At 40.5% G+C, this 17,766-nt stretch overlaps 1 protein-coding gene and 1 long non-coding RNA gene across 21 annotated transcripts in view; one reads left to right on the top strand and one right to left on the bottom strand.

Annotated features, from left to right (window-relative positions):
- Positions 1-17,766, bottom strand: part of FOXP1 (forkhead box P1) — a 627,865-nt gene that overhangs the window by 553,896 nt on the left and 56,203 nt on the right. The window lies entirely within an intron of this gene.
- Positions 502-16,307, top strand: LOC133235675 (uncharacterized). The gene is made up of 3 exons (XR_009732622.1): positions 502-906; positions 10,153-10,264; positions 15,680-16,307. It is a non-coding gene; the product is annotated as an uncharacterized LOC133235675 (long non-coding RNA).

Here is a 17,766-nt window from a genome sequence, read left to right as displayed (position 1 = left end):
GAAGCTGCCTTCAAAACAGATCTCAAATCTAACCACTGCTCCTCTCTTTCACTCCCAACTTCCTGGTCACGGCCACCATCACATCTCCCCTGGATTCCTTACACACCTTCCTAACATGTCTGCTTGCTCTTCCACTACCCCCACCTCCACCCCGCCCATGATCTGTTCTCAACACAGCACCAACAGGGATCCTTTAAAATTTAAGTCAAGTCAATACCTCCAATGGCATCAGGCTACTCAAGTATGAGGTAAATCCTTTATTTCCCACCACATTTCCCCTGGTTCACCACCCCCAGTCACGTCCACCTCCTGAATATGCCTCAATCATGCAGGGTATGCCCTGCACCAAAGGGCTTTTGCATTAACTGTTGCCTCTGCCTGGAATCTTTTACAGGACTAACTCCCTTCCCTCCTTCAAGTCTTTGCTCAAACAGAACCTTTAAAGACACCTACCCAACCAGTCTATCTAAAAGGACAACCCACTCCCACCCTCTAGCACCGCCAATCCTCATCACCCTACTTTTCCTTCCCCTGCATGCACCTTCTAACATACTACATAATATGCTTATTACATCATGTGTCCCCACCCCAACTGCATCCCTGTCTCCCTCCAGAATATGAGCATCCACAGGGGTGGGAATTTGTTTGTTCATTAATTTTTCCCACACTCCTATAATACTGCCAGATACAAAACAGGCACTTCATAAGTGTTTGTTGTTCAAGTAACTGAATAGGGGAAAGAAGCCAGGGGCGGGGACCCCCTGAGAAGATCTGCTCTCCTGAAAGGAAGGGTGTGGTGTCTCTGTCTCCCAGAGGCGAGGAGGAAAAGTAGACAGACACATCCACACTCAGCAAGCCCTGGCACAGACATCACAGCACTGCCTCCTGTATGCGGAGCAGACCCAGGTAAGCAACTTGACTCCTTTGGCCACTGGCCTAGTCACAGCTTCGGAATTCCTCTCCCTTACATCACCTCCAGGAAAGACCAACAGCCAGCCATCTCCCACCCTTCCTCCAAAGCTCCACACTCCAGTGCTTACGAGATGCCCAGCTCAAGGACAAGAAAAACGCAGCTCAAACATGTAAAACTATAACTCAGTGATAATTAATTAGATCCACAGCAGGCAACTTAGGAAAAAAAAAAAAAATATATATATATATATATATATAAATGACTTTTTTCTAGAAGCCAAAATTTTAATTCAATAACATAAAGATTATCATGCTATGGAGGTTCAAATGTTAACTCAGTAAGTTCAGTTCATGAATGTTAGGAAAAACATCATTCTCTGGTCCAAGTTGGCATCTCTAGTCCCTCTAGAATATCAGGCCTGTGATTCAGCCTTTCAGTTGAATACTTAAACAAGGGCTTGCTTTTCATGCCACCCATCCCCTGCCTTCTGAATTTACCCAGAATGCTCTGCAGGACATGGTAGAGGATGCTTTTATGCAGACGAATTGGTCCATTCTTTCTGAATCTTAAGCTCACATTTACAATGCCATTTTATTTCTGCTTGTTATTTTACACTCAGACGTGATTAAATTTAAAAGAAACATTCAACGGAATGGTATATACATTTCCCTATGATCAAAAGTTACATGGCAAAAAAACTCTCCATATTTATACAGCTGAACTGGCCGCAAGTCACTGGAATCACGCTTACAGAGTAACAGTCGTTTGCAAGCTTTTATTAGTTACTATAATGACTGGAGACAGGGGTCATCAAAATGCCTTTGCCAGAGCCAATCTAACATTACTGCAACGTCCCGCTGTGAAATTAAAGAAGTCTAGAGAGGAGGAGGAAGAGGAAGAAAGTGGAGAAAGGGGGACTTTTGTGCTGGGAGGCTACAGGAGAGAAAAACAGTAACACAAGGATATAACACTGTGAAGAGAACCATGTTTCATGTAATTCCTAAATAATGTACTGATTCAACATAAGGAAAAATATTTTCTCCTACTAGGGTAGTGAGATCCATGGATATATTATAAAGGAAAGTTGCCAAAACAATGACGACAAAAAAAAAAAACAAAAACCCTCATCTTTGAAAGGAAGGAACAAGGGATCAGAATACCTTGTGTCTCCAATATTTAGAAGTAACTCTGTCTGCAGCCAAGCCTGGATTAGAAGGATGACCAGTATAGTTCATTTGAGATTCTATTAATATCATGGGTTTTGTCTAATCAAATCTTCATTAAATACAGATTTATAAAAGAGACATGACAACTAAATGCAATGTATGATCTTGGACAGGATCCTGGACTGGGTAAAATAATTAACAAAGACTTTATTGCCACACTCACAAAACTAGACAACAGTCTTGTATCAATGTTAAGCCTCCTGATACGATAAAGTATAGCAGTGTAAGAGAGCATCTTTGTTAGGAAATACTCACTGAAGTATTTTATGGCAAAGGTGTCTGAGGTTTCAAGCTTGCTTTCAAATGATTTAGGAAAATTATGTGCAAACATACAAAGTGTATGTGTGTGTGTGAATGTCTATCTGAGAAAAAGAGGAAGAAAATGATAAACAAATAGAGCTTAGTGTAAATAACTGGTGATCTAGCTAAAGAGTACATGGAAATTCCTCATTTAAACTTAGAAGTTTGAAATTATATCAAAAGAAAAATGAACTCACACTTGCATCCTAACCTCACTCCTGAAATATATTATTTTTTACAGAACAAATTAACCAGAATGAGATGCATTCTTCTCTTCACATACTTGTTTCATTTAGTCATTCAACAAACATTTGCAAAGCACGTACCAGTGTGGCTTGCATGTCAGAATGGACTAGGTGCTTTCTGTTTTACCCCTTGTGAATTTCAAATAGCTGCAGTATTGGCATGAGAAAAAATGGCTTCCCAATTTGGAAATGAGGTCAGCCACGCTAGTTAGTACTTAGAAAATAATCCATTTTCAATACAGAGCTTTAAGAAGTCAAAAAAAGAGGATCAAAATATTGTGTCTTACTCTGGCTAAAAATATTAGCCTACCCTGAAGGTGATGTACAAAAAAAAAAAAAAAATAGACCTGGCTGTGCAAAACACAGCTGACAATCACAATCCATCTGAAGTCCAAGTCCTTATAGACTCACGGCATCAACAAGAGGGCAATAACCAAATGCTTTCAAATGATGGAAATGCTGTCTAGTCATGTGTGACATGAGTTAAATAAGTAACAACGCAAGAATGCATTTGTCTACCATTGCCCAGGGGTTTCCTGAGTTTAGCAGCCAAATTGGCAACTGGGATCATATTATCAAGTAGTATCTATACCACTTTATTAACTGTCAGGGAAATGTCTATTATAATAATTGTCAGCAAAATAACGTTTATTTTACAACCGCCAGAGCAACCTGGCCAATCCGAATCAAGACTTTTCATCCGATCATTCCCAGAGAATGGCCAGCATTCTAGAAACATTGAGCTGATAATATTGCTTCTCTCTTAAGTTTGATGTTGCTCATATCAGAGACATGAAATACTGGCTTATTAGCAGGCTGCCTGCTCCTACTTTAAGATCGTCCACTTACTTAGCTAAGTTATGCTGAATAAGCTAACTAACCACTCTTGGACTCAGTTTCCTCAACTGTAAAATGGGCAGAGAGTTGTAGTGAGTTATTGCAAATATAAAAAGGAGCTATTAAGCAAAGTGTTGGAAGCCACCATTAACTACAGAGTGATTGTTTCATCTTCTATCACAATCTTCTGGTATATAAGGGACAATATTAGCTCTCTAACATTTTTCCTAGAAATACATTAAGTGCACTGGATGGTACCTCAAATTTTCAAATCCAATCAGTAACTAGCTATTTAAGAAATGGTACATTCAGGTATTCTGTCCATGTTTTAATTGGGTTTTTTGTTTTTCTGATGTTGAGTTGTATGAGCTGTTTATATATTTTTTATATTAACCCATTATCTGTCATATCATTTGCAAATATTTTCTCCCATTATCTTTTTGGTTTGTTGATGGTTTCTTTTGTTGTGCAGAACCTTTTAAGTTTAACTAGGTACTATTTGTTTATTTTTGCTTTTGCTTTCTTTCAAGGGATGGATCCAAAACAAAATTGTTCTGATTATGTCAAAGAGTGTTCTTTGCCTATGTTTTTCTCTAAAAGATTTATGGTATCTGGCCTTACATTTAAGTCTTTACCTCACTTTGAATTCATTTTTGTATATGATATTAGAGAATATTCTAATTTCATTCTTTCACATGTACCTATAGAACTACCACTGCTGCTGCTACTGCTGCTAAGTCACTTCAGTCGTGTCCGACTCTTTGTGACCCCAGAGACGGCAGCCCACCAGGCTCTCCTGCCCCTGGGATTCTCCAGGCAAAAACACTGGAGTGGGTTGTCATTTCCTTCTCCAATGCATGAAAGTGAAAAGTGAAAGTGAAGTCGCTCAGTCACGTCCGACTCTTAGCGACCCCATGGACTGCAGCCTTCCAGGTTCCTCTGTCCGTGGGGTTTTCCAGGCAAGAGTACTGGAGTGGGGTGCCATTGCCTTCTCCATAGAACTACCACATGATCCAGCAATTCCATTCCCAGTTATACATAAAAAGAAAACTAATTCAAAAAGATACACTCACCTCTATGTTCATGACAGCATTATTTACAATTGCCAAGATATGGAAGCAAGCTAACTGTCCAGCAACAGATAAATGTATAAAGAAGATATGGTACAAATATATAATAGAATACTACTCAGTCTTCCAAAAGAATTAAATATTGCCATTTGCAGCAATATCTAAGAAGTTGGGGGGCATTATGGTAAGTAAAGTAAGACAGACTAAGACAAATACGGGAGGATAATACACGTGGAATCTAAAATATACAGTAATTAGTGAATGTAACAAAAAAGCAGCAGACTCACAAATCTATGGAACAAACCAGTGGTGCCCATGGAGAGAGGGAAGAGGCAGTACAGGCAGGGGGTTAAAAGGTGCAAACTGTTAGGTATAAACTAAGTGACAACCACCTATTGTACAACAAGGGTAATACAGCCAATATTTTACAGCAACTACAAATGGAGTATAAACTTTGACATTTACTTACAAATCATTATATTATATTGCACACCAGTAACTTACATAATTTTAAAAATGGTACAGTGGCACATTAGAGTAAACAACTCTCCCCACTGAAAAACTCTCAACTTACTCTCTTTTAACCAACAAATACTTGGGGAAATAAGACCAAATCTTGCTGGACATTTTATATTGCTACATGCATCTAAGAAATTAATACAAACAGCCAGCTGGATTCAATGATCTCATCAGATCCCAGCAGCAGTGATTCCCTGACTCCAGATTTCTACCCTTGCAAGGCAAACAGAATTCTTCTACACATGGGAAAACTCAAACTCAAGGTTGTCAAGAAAAATATCTCCCCACCTTTACTTGTTTAGAAATACGCTAATGCCATGAAAGAAAAGAATGTATAGAAAACAGGATCCCTGCTTTCCAGGTAATTATAGACTAGCTCTACAAGAGAACATAGATTTATAAAGGATTCCTCTCGGGCTCTTTTCTCCCCTTTTTTGAATGTTTTTCATTTGTCTAAATAGAATATTTGCTCACTGTATATTACTTTCAGGGCCGGTGCATAAAATTTTCATTTAAGTGATCCTCTTTGCTTTTTTTTCCACTTTTCTTTTTCTTTTTTTTTAAGCTGCCAAACTTTTAAACCACAGGTAGAAGATGGCAGAGTCATAGATGGAAGGAGAAAGGGTACCTGAATCAGTGCTTGGAAGAGAAGCCCTGTCAGTGAACAGAAGAACATCTTTTGGGTTTGAGCCACTATCCATGTGTGGGGTTATTTGTTATAGCAGCTAGCATCACTAGCTAATATACCTATAGGACCTCATTATCAGTTCCACCAACATTTATCAAGCTTACACTCAACACTGAGCTCTATGGAAAGCAGTGAGGGATACAACTTGGGGAGGAAGAACTGGCAGCGGTTCTGCATCTATGAAGGTAGTGATGTGATACAGGGTAACAGAGTGACAGACAGAGAGAGAGGTGGGCATGTGCAGAAGGCCAGGGACACCAAGAGAGACAGCACGTGTCCCACAGTGCAGCACCACAGAAAAGCCGTACAGCTTTAACTATCACATTTCAGCCTTATTCTCTGCCATGCAGACCAACAACCTAACTTTCTAAATCTCCTCCTATGTCTGATGCCAGGTCTTAAGAGCCTCCTCACTTTGTGACAACTAGAATCCAAATTTTCCTGAGAAGCTGTGAACTTTGTTTTAACAGAAGCCCATCTCTACTCATTCAGCCCTCCTTCTTGAGTTCTTCATTATCATTTTCCCACAGTTTCTCTGATTTCAAGCAATAGACCCTTATATTTATCTAATTTGGGGTAACTTTAATTCTAGTCTTTGGCTTAAAAAATTAAAGACTCAGTCTTTAGGATGCCTCAAAGAAACCAGTCCAAAGCCCAATTCCTCCACAACTCATAAAATCAAGAATGACACAGTGGGATAAATACATCACAAAATGTGCATTTGCTGCTAAATTCCTATAAGGGTGCTGACCAGCTCTGCTGTGAAATATAAGCAAATGTTCTATCCTCTCTAGGGTCCAAAATACTTTCCCACAAGTGCAGTAGCCAGGCCCTGCTGAATACAATGTTTTCCATGAAGGAGTCTGTATTAGATGCAACAAACACATGTCAAAATATTTCTAAGATTCCGTTTTCTAAGAGCCAGGTAGGTAACCAGACCGCCTTCCAGTGTAACATTAAAACCAGATAAACATCTCCAACCAATACAGGAAAAGCAAAACAGAGCAGAAAGAGAAAAATGCAGACAGACAGACAGGAAGAAAGAAGGGGAGAAGCACATGTGCAAGCCTCCCCCAACACACACACCATTCCCGATTAACTCCATACGCCTCCCCAGTCACCTTGGGACATTTCTTCATCTTATTACGAGTGTCTGAAACACAGAACATATTCTCTGCTAACCCATAAAGGAACCACTCATAGACTTCTGTTTGCCTCATCAATTTCTACACCTTTTTGAAAAATAGATCATTTTACATTCCTTTTCAATGACGGAAAAGAGTTCACATTTTTGAAAAATATATATCCATTTCTTAGCATATGTGCAGACTGACTTCCCAGCATGAAACTGGCTGACCCCTTTAAATGTTCTCATTCCAAATAGGAGGGAAAGCCCATCTTATGTAACTCCACAGGAATCCTTGCAGGATTATATCAGAGGCAAACCTCTTGGCGGCTCATTAAAAATCGTCCCCGTCTGTCACTAAGGTTAGATTTGAGGACATTTTTACATGGATATAAAGGGGCCTTCCCCCCACGTTTCCCAGTACGGCAACAAAATGCTATTCCATGTGGTCTAAAAATGTCAGCGTGAGACTGCCCTTGAGAAAATGGCTTCAAATCTAAAATGTTCTAGCACAGGGATGAGTAAGCCAGGCATCCCCCGAATGCTGAGAACAGTGTGTATCAGAAACCTGTCTGTCTTGTGTCTCTACTTAGCTTCCATGAATCAAAACAGGTTAGCACTGACAAGTCAATTGAAATTTCTGTGACATTTATTATTTTTTTCTCTAAAGCAACTCAGGTAAAGTTGCAAGGCATAATCAACAATGACAGTTGCCATCTGAGAGCAAAGAGATGACCTGACTCTGCCACCCACACCAAGCAGAATGCATGCAAATGAGAACAGAGAGAGAAACATGCCAAGGGAGAAATGAGGACCATTTCCCACCCTGCCTGCATCCCCCCAACTTGCATCAAAGATCCCCAGTGATCACTCAGTGTCCATGCATGTGTCCAGGCCAACAGGTGGATATCATAAGGAAGAGTCACAGGACGAGGAGGATGACACAGAAGGACAAAAACAATGGAAATGCAGGGAAATAAATGCAAGGTCAGGGTGGGTGGAGGTGGGCAGCAGCATACTAAGGCTCCTAACTGAAATGGGAAGTAATGGACAGACCACATCAGAGACAGTTACTTCCCTCAAACTGTCATGTGGAACAAACAAACAAAAACGGTGGTTAGGGGCCAGGGGCCTGGAAGTGTGAATCAATGACCTGAGAGCCCAAGGTGGGCCAAAGACGTGCTTGCCTTGGGCAGACTAGATCAGCTCTGTTTTATTCCAACTTTTAATAATCAAGACTAGACACTGTCTATTCAACTTGTTTCTTTAGAAGATACAAGGAAATGCAATCTGACCACTTGAATCCAGCTAACATTTCTCTTACAGCAACAAAGTGGTGAGAGGTTGAACACCTCAACAGAGCCCTTTCACCTGTCTGCTTGCACCATCCACTGCCAAGTCTCTAACCCCCTTCTAGGCAGAGAGAATTACACTCACACAGGCCCAGAGGCTACAGTAACATGTCACTCATGGCCCCTAATAAGCTTGGCCTTGGTTCCAAGACTCCAAACTTCTTATAAAGCCCTCTGACGTGGTACATTTTTCAAGTCTCCCTGCTTGAAAGCCACAGAACATCTGAGCAGCAAGAAATGATGCCAGAGGTACTACTACAAAGGGCAGATAACAAAACACAAATAAAAAACAGCCACCCACAAACATCCCAAACACCATGCACCAGCAATTGCAAAAGCAAACCCTTGGGCCTGGCAAGAAATCCAAGAGAGACACTGGCACCAGAAACGCTGAGCTCCCGGTGGGCAGCTGTCCAACAAGGGGGGGCAAAGGTGCCCAGGCTCGTCTGTCCATGCTGGCACATCCATCCAATCCAGAGAAACTTCTTTTTTCAGAATATTCGTATTTCTCAGGGTAAACTCTACTCTGTTTAAAGAAAGACAGACAGACCTGAAAGACAGGAAACACCACCAGACTACTTTTCCTGTGATGCTGTTTTCCAAGAGAGGCTAAGAAACTGGGGTACTTAATAAGCCAGAGACAAAGAGACAGAAAGAAAACAGACTCTAGATCTGAAAAGCTTGAGTTTCAATCCTAAATTTGCTACATGACCCTGAGCAAGGCAAACGACTGGCCTGATCCTCAGCACCCTCATCCCCAAGATGGAAAAGGCACTGGGCATGGCCCAGATTGGTTGTCAAGGTTAAATACAGGTTATATACAGTGTCTTAAAGAGAGCAGGTGGCAGCAGCAAGATGGCTATCATGACCCAGAATCCTTCTGGGCTAGCACCACCCCCTGTCAATCATTCCATGTCCTGGTATAAATTCATCAAAATGCTGTGCATTGATGTCATATAGAAAGAAAAAAATATGACCCATGACTTGGGCTCATCCACTGTACATGTTCCTATCTGACATTTGCACAAAGGGAGGATACGACGGTGGCATGCAGGATGAGGCCTTCCATAAAGCAAGAGAGATGCTGGCATGGTTTTCCTTTCAAATTCCCATGGGTTTTGCATTCTTCTCCAGAATATTCTAAAGGGTCACAGTGCTTGCATATTTAATTTTCCTATATTCAACTATATGTGTTATACAGAAAGAGAAGGTGGCTCAGAATGTGACCTTACATGGCAGCAGGGTCACTGCAGATGTAATTAGCCAACATGAGGTCATACTAGAGTGGAGGGGGTTCCTAATCCAATAGGACGGGTGCCCTTTTAAGAAGAGGACATGTGAGCACACACACGCACATAGTAAGAGCACCACGTGAAGATGCAGGAGGACACCAGGTGATGCTTCTACAAGCCAACTAATGGCAATCACTGCCAACAAACCACCAGAAGCCACACGAGAGAGAGCAGTCGCTCAGTCATGTCCAACTCTATGCAACCCTATGGACTGTAGCCTACCAGGCTCCTCCGTCCATGGGATTTTTCAGGCAAGAGTACTGGAGTGGGGTGCCATTTCCTTCTCCAGAGGATCTTCCCGAACCAGGGATCGAACCCAGGTCTCCCACAGAGTCACAGTCCTCAGAAGAAACCAACTAAACCAACACTTCATCTCACCCTTCGGGCCTGCAGGACTGTGAGACAATACATTTCCACTGTTCCACTGTGAAGGAGAAAGGAAAGCGGGAATGCCGGGCAAAGAGTGATCCTTTGAGCAGTGACTTCAGAATGGCCACCACACCACACCAAGAGCTATGCTTACTTATGCAGGCCACTTTGGGATGATTCCACCGTTGACCACACCCCTTCCTTTTTCCCACCAGGTACGGAAGGGACGTAAACAAAGGAGAATGACTAGCATCCTTCATTCTCTACCTTGAGTGATTAAGACCAGAGCCAGCGGACAGTGAAGGAGACAAAGTGTATCTACCACAGGTATTTCTACTAATCCAATACCCGGCTGGAGTGGTGTGGGGAATACGGAGGAGAGACCCAAAATAGCTGAAATCTGGGCACTTCAAATTGAGTAGGTGTGAGAGAGGAACTTAGGAAATTGTTCCAAACTGGATTCTACTTTCTGCCAAAACAAAGTTTCATTTAAAAATATAAAATAATTTTTGCAGGAAAAAAATACAGGACTAGAGGAATTATAGTGGACAAGCATTCTAGATCTTAGTTCTCAACCATTTGTGCATTTGGGTTGCATGGGATACCTTTTTATCACTCAAATAAATGTTCTTTTATCTTAAATTAACTGGTTCTGGGTTCTGATACTTGCAAGCCAAGAAAAAAAATTTTTCACCAAAATAATTGAGTCTATGTCTCTAGGCAGCAAATCAAGGCCAGTTTTTATTTTCTCTGTTTAGCTAATTTACATTTTCCAAACTGCCTACCACATCTACTTTTTCATTTTTAAGACAGATATATTTCTTGTGTCAATGCCAGAGTTCTCATATGTTCTGACTTAATGGCACTTAGTGTTTAGGAAGTTTTTCATGATATTCCTCTTCTCCCCACCTCCCCAACCCAGGGCAAGGAAACACCTAACAGTTCCATTTATTAAGTAGTTAGGTCCAAGAAGTTATTATTAGACTTAACAACTCAGTACCTATTCGGGGGAAAAAATCAAAAGGAAAAGTATTTTTATTTCATTCTTAAACAATACGATACTTACTAATGGGATACAAGCACCCATTGCACACTGCACAGTTCCTCAAACCTTGAAATCAGCTTGGACGCTGCCACCATCGTTTTCTGTTCCATGTGGGTTTTTCGAATGGTTCACTGCTCCTTATCATGGCAAGTGTCAAAAACTCGGCTATGCAAAAATACGTACTATCAAAGGGAACATAAGACAATCTAACAACGAAAGTGGAAATAACCAAGGGGTCTGCACAGTGTCCCACGATGCTGCGCTCCCCTGTGCTTCCCTTCAGCAGCCCCTGAAAGTCTGCAGCCCAGGGAACTGCAGCATGGAGTTTCGGGGACTGCTTCTCAGTGTATTCACCCAGTCCTCTGTACATGTATCTTTGGGAATTTACTAACCTTTTCCAAACTAGCAAAATAAATGTTTTCATATTAAGCCAAGGAGGGTACACATTTTTTGGACAAAGGAGCCATCCTTTTCATCTGGTGTTTAATGACAATGTCTTTAATTCACAAACCGGCCCAAAAAGAAAGTTTAAACACAATAGCACAGATAGCTGCAATGCAGAGAGAACCAATTTATATACATCTAAGAGAAACAATAGTCCTGAAATTTTTTTGCAATGTAAGACTGCTCTCTTAACCCAAGCTATAGGCAAATATCTTAACTTGAGATTAATAAGCAGCAGCCACAATGCTAAGAAATCACTTTCAGTTATACATTCCACTGGGACTTCCCTGGTGGCTCAGACGGTAAAGCGTCTGTCTACAATGAGGGAGATCCGGGCTCAATCCCTGGGTCGGGAAGATACCCTGGAGAAGGAAATGGCAAGCTACTCCAGTACTGCTGCTGCTGCTGCTAAGTCGCTTCAGTCGTGTCTGACTCTGTGCGACCCCATAGATGGCAGCCCACCAGGCTTCCCGTCCCTGGGATTCTCCAGGCAAGAACTATTGCCTGGAAAATCCCATGGACAGAGGAGCCTGATAGACTACAGTTCATGGGGTCCCAAAGAGTCGGACACGACTGAGTGACTTCATTGTCACTTTCATACATTCAATACAATAGGAAGTGTCACTTAATCCTTCTTAAGATGAGTATTTTATTTTGAGGTGATATCCAGAGTCACATTAGGTGACATTCTAAATTCACGACCTGCCAACTTTTCTGATTGTATGTTTTCCTCTGTTTTTCCTGGTTATACTTTTCCACATAAACATTTGTAGAAATTCTACAACATGAATGGTTCAACAACAAGCTAAAGAAATAAGGTAAAGATAACACTAATAGCAGGCCCTGAAATGACTCAGATGTGACTGAACTGTGAGTCAAGTTGGACCAGATTACCTTTCAAGCTTAACTCCTTCTCTCACCCCTAAAGATTCTGCCAATCTGGAGGGCGGGCACAACAGCAAGCATCAGCCACAAAACTGACAGACTGGTAGCTTAGATTCCTTAACTCATCATAGACATAGAAGAAGTGTCATGTAAGTTTTGGGAAAAATTTAATTATGTTGCCAATCAACAAACAGCAGCACAAAATAACATTGTGTCATAAAACAACAAAGGGAAAAAAAACACAAAGCAATTTCAAGTGACGAAGGCAATGGCAACCCACTCCAGTATTCTAGCCTGGAAAATCCCATGGATGGAGGAGCCTGGTAGGTTGCAGTCCATGGGGTCGCTAGAAGTCGGACACAACTGAGCGACTTCACTTTCGCTTTTCACTTTTATGCACTGGAGAAGGAAAGGGCAACCCACTCCAGTGTTCTTGCCTGGAGAATCCCAGGGACAGGGGAGCCTGGTGGGCCGCCGTCTATGGGGTCGCACAGAGTCGGACACGACTGAAGCAACTTAGCAGCAGCAGCAGCAGTTCAAACAAAAACAAATGGTTCAAAAACAGAATGAATGGCCTCACAGGTGCATGAAAAAACTCCCTCAAGTTTTAAGTCTTGATTGGACCAGAGAAGGCCTGGTGTGCACTGTCGTAACTTCACTGGGTCTCTAACAAGAGTTAATTTTAACTTGCTAGCAAATGCAAATACATTAAAAAAAAAAAAAAAAAAAAAGGCAAGCCAATTAAGACACAAGTGTTTAAAGACACAAGGAGTAATTACAAATGTATTATTCATACCTAATTTACAAGATGAACTTCTTTCCGTAAAATATTAAACTGTTTACATGCAGACTGGGAAGACAATTTTCAAACTGTTCATGTCCCGCTACAAAGCAATGACTATTAGCAACGCCAACAGCTTCTGGCTGACTTACAGTGTGGACGAGGCAGTAATCAGAAAATGTTTGACCTCGAGATATCTACTTGACCCCACAGAAATGCAGACTCGCCTGCTATAAAATCCTAAACAATGGGGCAGACAAGGTCACAGGGTCAGAACGAGTATTAACAGGTCACCGTGCGGCCCACTTGGGAGCAATTACTTCCAGTCATGGCTAAGTGGACACTTGATTGAATACCACTAAGACAGCTCACATCCCACGGATAACAATCCTCACAGCGATTAAGAATTAAAGCCCCCATGATTCAGCCTTTATTACTCAAATGAACCTAACTCTTCCATAAAAAACTCTTGGTATATGCCTGATGCAAGGTCTAAATTGAAATGCCACCTCATTAAACAATAATATCTAATTTTATCTAAATGAATTTTCATGAAAGTACGCCACACAGCTCAGGAATTTTTAAAATGAATTATCACAAGTGATACATAATTTCGCCAAAACTGGGGCGGAAAAAAATAGCTTTAGGAATAAAAAGAAACATCAGTGTTCAATGAAACACCTTATCCTGCCATGGCTAGAAACAGCAATGGAAAATATCGACCAGTATGAAACAGGGGTAACCTATTTAAGAAAAATCCTAACTTTTGTTAATGCAAGGAAAAAAAAAAAACCTTCCAGTGACAGAGAAAATTTTAAAAACATTAAAGATTTCAGGTCCTTATTCTGTGGTCCTAGGAAATCATATTACTATAAAACTTCCACATGATTCTCACATACCATCACTTTTGAAAATCCTGGCACATAAGCGGGACAAAGTCTCACTTCACAAAATGATGGGAACATGAGGGTGTCACCATCATCCTCCTTCCATCTCCAACCACTTCATCCTGCTGAGGCCCTTCTATTTCTATCAGCACCTTCTACTTATGGCAAGTGATGATTTTCTCATTACAATAATAAATGCAGCTTCCTTTCAATATAAAATGATTTACTTTAAAAAAAGAATATGGGATTTTATACATATATATACACACACACACACATACACACACACACAAAATGAAATATTATTTAGCTATAAAAAAGAATGGAATAACGCCATTTACAGCAACATGAATGGACCCAGAGATGATCATATTAAGTCAGACAAAGACAAATATATGACATCAATTATACAAGCAATCTCAGGAAAAAAATGATACAAATGAACTTATTTACAAAACAGAAATACAGAAGTAAAAAACAAACATCATTACCAAAGGGGATGAGAGGGGAAGAGATAAATGAGAAGTCTGGGATTAACAGATACATACCACTGATAAACAGATAAACAAAGACCTACTGTATAGCACAGGGAACTATATTCAGTATCTTGGAATAACCTATAATTGGCAAGAATCTGAAAAGGAATATAAATATATAAATGGCAACCCACTCCAGTATTATTGCCTGGAAAATCCTATGGACAGAGGAGCCTAGTGGGCTATAGTCCATGGGGTCACAAGAGTTGGATATGACTTACTGACTAAACAACAACAATAACATGTGTGTGTGTGTGTGTGTGTGTGTGTATACACACACATATGTGTAACTAAATCACACTGCTGTACATTCAAAACTAACACAACATTGTAAATTAACTATACCTCAATATTACAAAAAAAAAAAGTCAGGTACTAAAAGAAACTATTACTTTAAACAATGAGAGAACTGATAGTATTTGATGTCAGTCAACACAAGTACTGAATACAGGGTGATAATGACACATGATGAGTTAACTACAGGACCAGTCCTTTCCTTTTGGGTCACTAACAGGACCCATAAAAATGCACACAAAGTAAGAATCCAGAATTTAGGCCCAAATCCGTCCCTTAGCTGACAAGGTAGACATTCTCTGCCAAGGAAATCTTGAAAACTAGGTCAAGAGATACAAATGACCCTTGCTAAAATGTGCAGTTATTAACAGTCTAAATACAAATGACATGCCATATAGAGGTATAAAAATTGAGAATAAATTAATACAGTAAGAGAATTCCATCCAAAGCAGAAAGATGCAAATGAATCATTTTCGAGTCTTATATTTCAATCAATATTTATTTTAAAACCCTGAATGTGACACCATGGTAGTATCCTGCCTCGTCCACTATGTCTCAGCCACCCAACTCATGCATCTGTGTGGATCACAAGAGTTCCCTCTGGAGGGAGGTAGTCCTACAAGGCCTGATGAGCAGATCAATATGGTCAATTTTTTAAAAGGCACCTCTTTCTCCAGGCTGATGTTGACAGGGGCCAGGGCCCGACAAGAGCAAAGGCAGGCTTTCAGCCCTTGGGCACATTTACACAGTGAACAATCCCAGTTTCACACCAGGGCAGCCCATTGGAACAGAACAGGCAATTTATGATACTAGACAACTTCACACCAGCAAAGATTTATTAAATTAACAATGGCTAATGATTCTTTCCAGGATCACGAGGAAGACCAGCTGGTTGAAAATTAAGACAGTCTTTGCCTTCTAGAAGCTCACTCTCACCCAGCAGATCAGAAAGAATCCTGTTCTGATGATTTCCTCCCAAGCTGACGGACCCTCATCATTATATCCTTAACCAGCGTAGACCCTTAATGTCCACATCCAAGCTGGAGATTCAACGAGATGAGCTCACTCAAAAGCACATATGATGCTCAAAGCCATCAACAAAGCACAAGAGCTCAAGCTCTATACAGACCTGGCTTCAAGTCCAACCCCATCAATTGCCATGCCTGAATAATAGGAAAGTGGTGGAGAGTAACCACTTTCCAGGTCACTCTGCTCCTTTTCTTTGAGGTTATGGAGAAAAAGGCCTTACCACAGTACAATTAAGTTATTTTTTGTTTGTTTTCTCCAATGAGAGGACAATCCGTGCAACAGGGGAGGAAACACAACAGGGGGAAAAAATACACTGTTGTATACGTGAGGTCCATCCTTTGACAAAGAATCCATCATAGCAGGCCAGGGGAAGCTTGCTGTTTAAAACTCAAAAATTATCCTGACTTTTAAACAAGTTCATCCTGCACTGCCTACACTTTGATTTCAAATAAACTCCTTTCCTTTTAAATTATAGCTTGCCATCCTCACTGGCTCAATGTCCCAGCTTTTCTTAATTTGCCGATGGCACTTCTGCCAAAATGATACAAAGTGTGGGTCATTCAAAGAGAAAGATTATGGTGTTTTCAGGACATTGAGATGCCAGGGAAAAAAGCAAAAGGACTTTGTGTGTAGCTTTTTAAAAAAATTATCACACACCTAAAAATGCAGATCCCCAACAATGTAGGCACTGTTGTGGTTTCTTTTTTGTTCTCTTTATAAAAACATGTTTGTGCTTACACCTCCCGGCACTTGTTCAGTGTTAAATAAAAACAACTCTGGTAAATTGCTGACAAACAGGTAATACAAGTAGAAAGAATTCCCTAACTTTCAAACTCTCTGCTCAAGGGAAAAGCAAAAGCTGAAGTAAAAGATGTCCCCAAAGTCATCTGGTAAACATGCTTTCCCGAAGAGAACGTGAAACGCATAGCAAAACAGACACTAACTAATTTTAAACACCTAATTATATACTGCCTAAACAGAATTATCAAGAGACTTGATTGACTTCTACAGAGCCGTGATTGCCATCAAGCAAACCCAGAGAAATCATAAATAATGTTTGACCTTCTAACGTCCTCAAAAATTATTCACAATATCGAAGTATGTGGACCGCTGGCATTCCATTCCAATATTGTCAGGGAACACAGAGGTCACAGATTAATTTGAAGTTAGTGACTCAGACTCGTTTACCCTGATTTATGGAAAGGGTACAATTTGAAGAAACACTTAAATTGGACAAACAAAATTATATGGGGGTTGACTACCTGATTAAGAAAAAAAGAGGAAGAGGGGAAGCAGACCCACAAAAGCATGTGTAGCATCTATGATAGCTCACCCCAAAGAAAAAGGAATGGAGAATTTTACAGCATTTAAAAAGAAAATTTTGATCTGAAGGTGGGAGGCTGAGGTGCAAAAGACAGATGAGACAGTTCTCTTTATAAGCTGTTTTCTAAGAAAGTCTTCCAGTCCTAAGTATCTCCAACAAATGGTGATTGTGAAATGAGTAACCAAGTAGGGTTGAGCTAAGAAACATTCCTGGTTTTAAAAGAGAATACCATATAAGGCGAGACTTTGTCCCAGGTGTAATTATAAGACATAACTTAGATTTGAATGCAGGAGGTTTTTTTCTGTGACTGATATGAAGGAAACAAAAAACCAAAGCTCCCAACATCAGACTCCATAAGTTGGAAATGAGTCCTCCTCCCTCTCAGCCTAATGATCTGAGCCTAATGATTAGGCTGAAGTGACTTTCAGCTTTTAGTTTAATAATCAAATTACAGTTTTCATCTTTAATTTACTAGAGCCTGTTATTATGCATCAATACTTCATGGACATACTAGCTGAAAGAATATTCTCTTCACATTTAGATTGAAAGTACCTCTAAGACTGAAAGAAAGAACACATGTGGATATTATCTTGCCCAAGTCTCT

The sequence above is a fragment of the Bos javanicus genome, chromosome 22, assembly GCF_032452875.1.
Source record: "Bos javanicus breed banteng chromosome 22, ARS-OSU_banteng_1.0, whole genome shotgun sequence".
NCBI lineage: Eukaryota > Metazoa > Chordata > Mammalia > Artiodactyla > Bovidae > Bos > Bos javanicus.
Note: the sequence above shows the minus strand (reverse complement) of the source record. Positions and strands in the feature narration are given on the sequence as shown.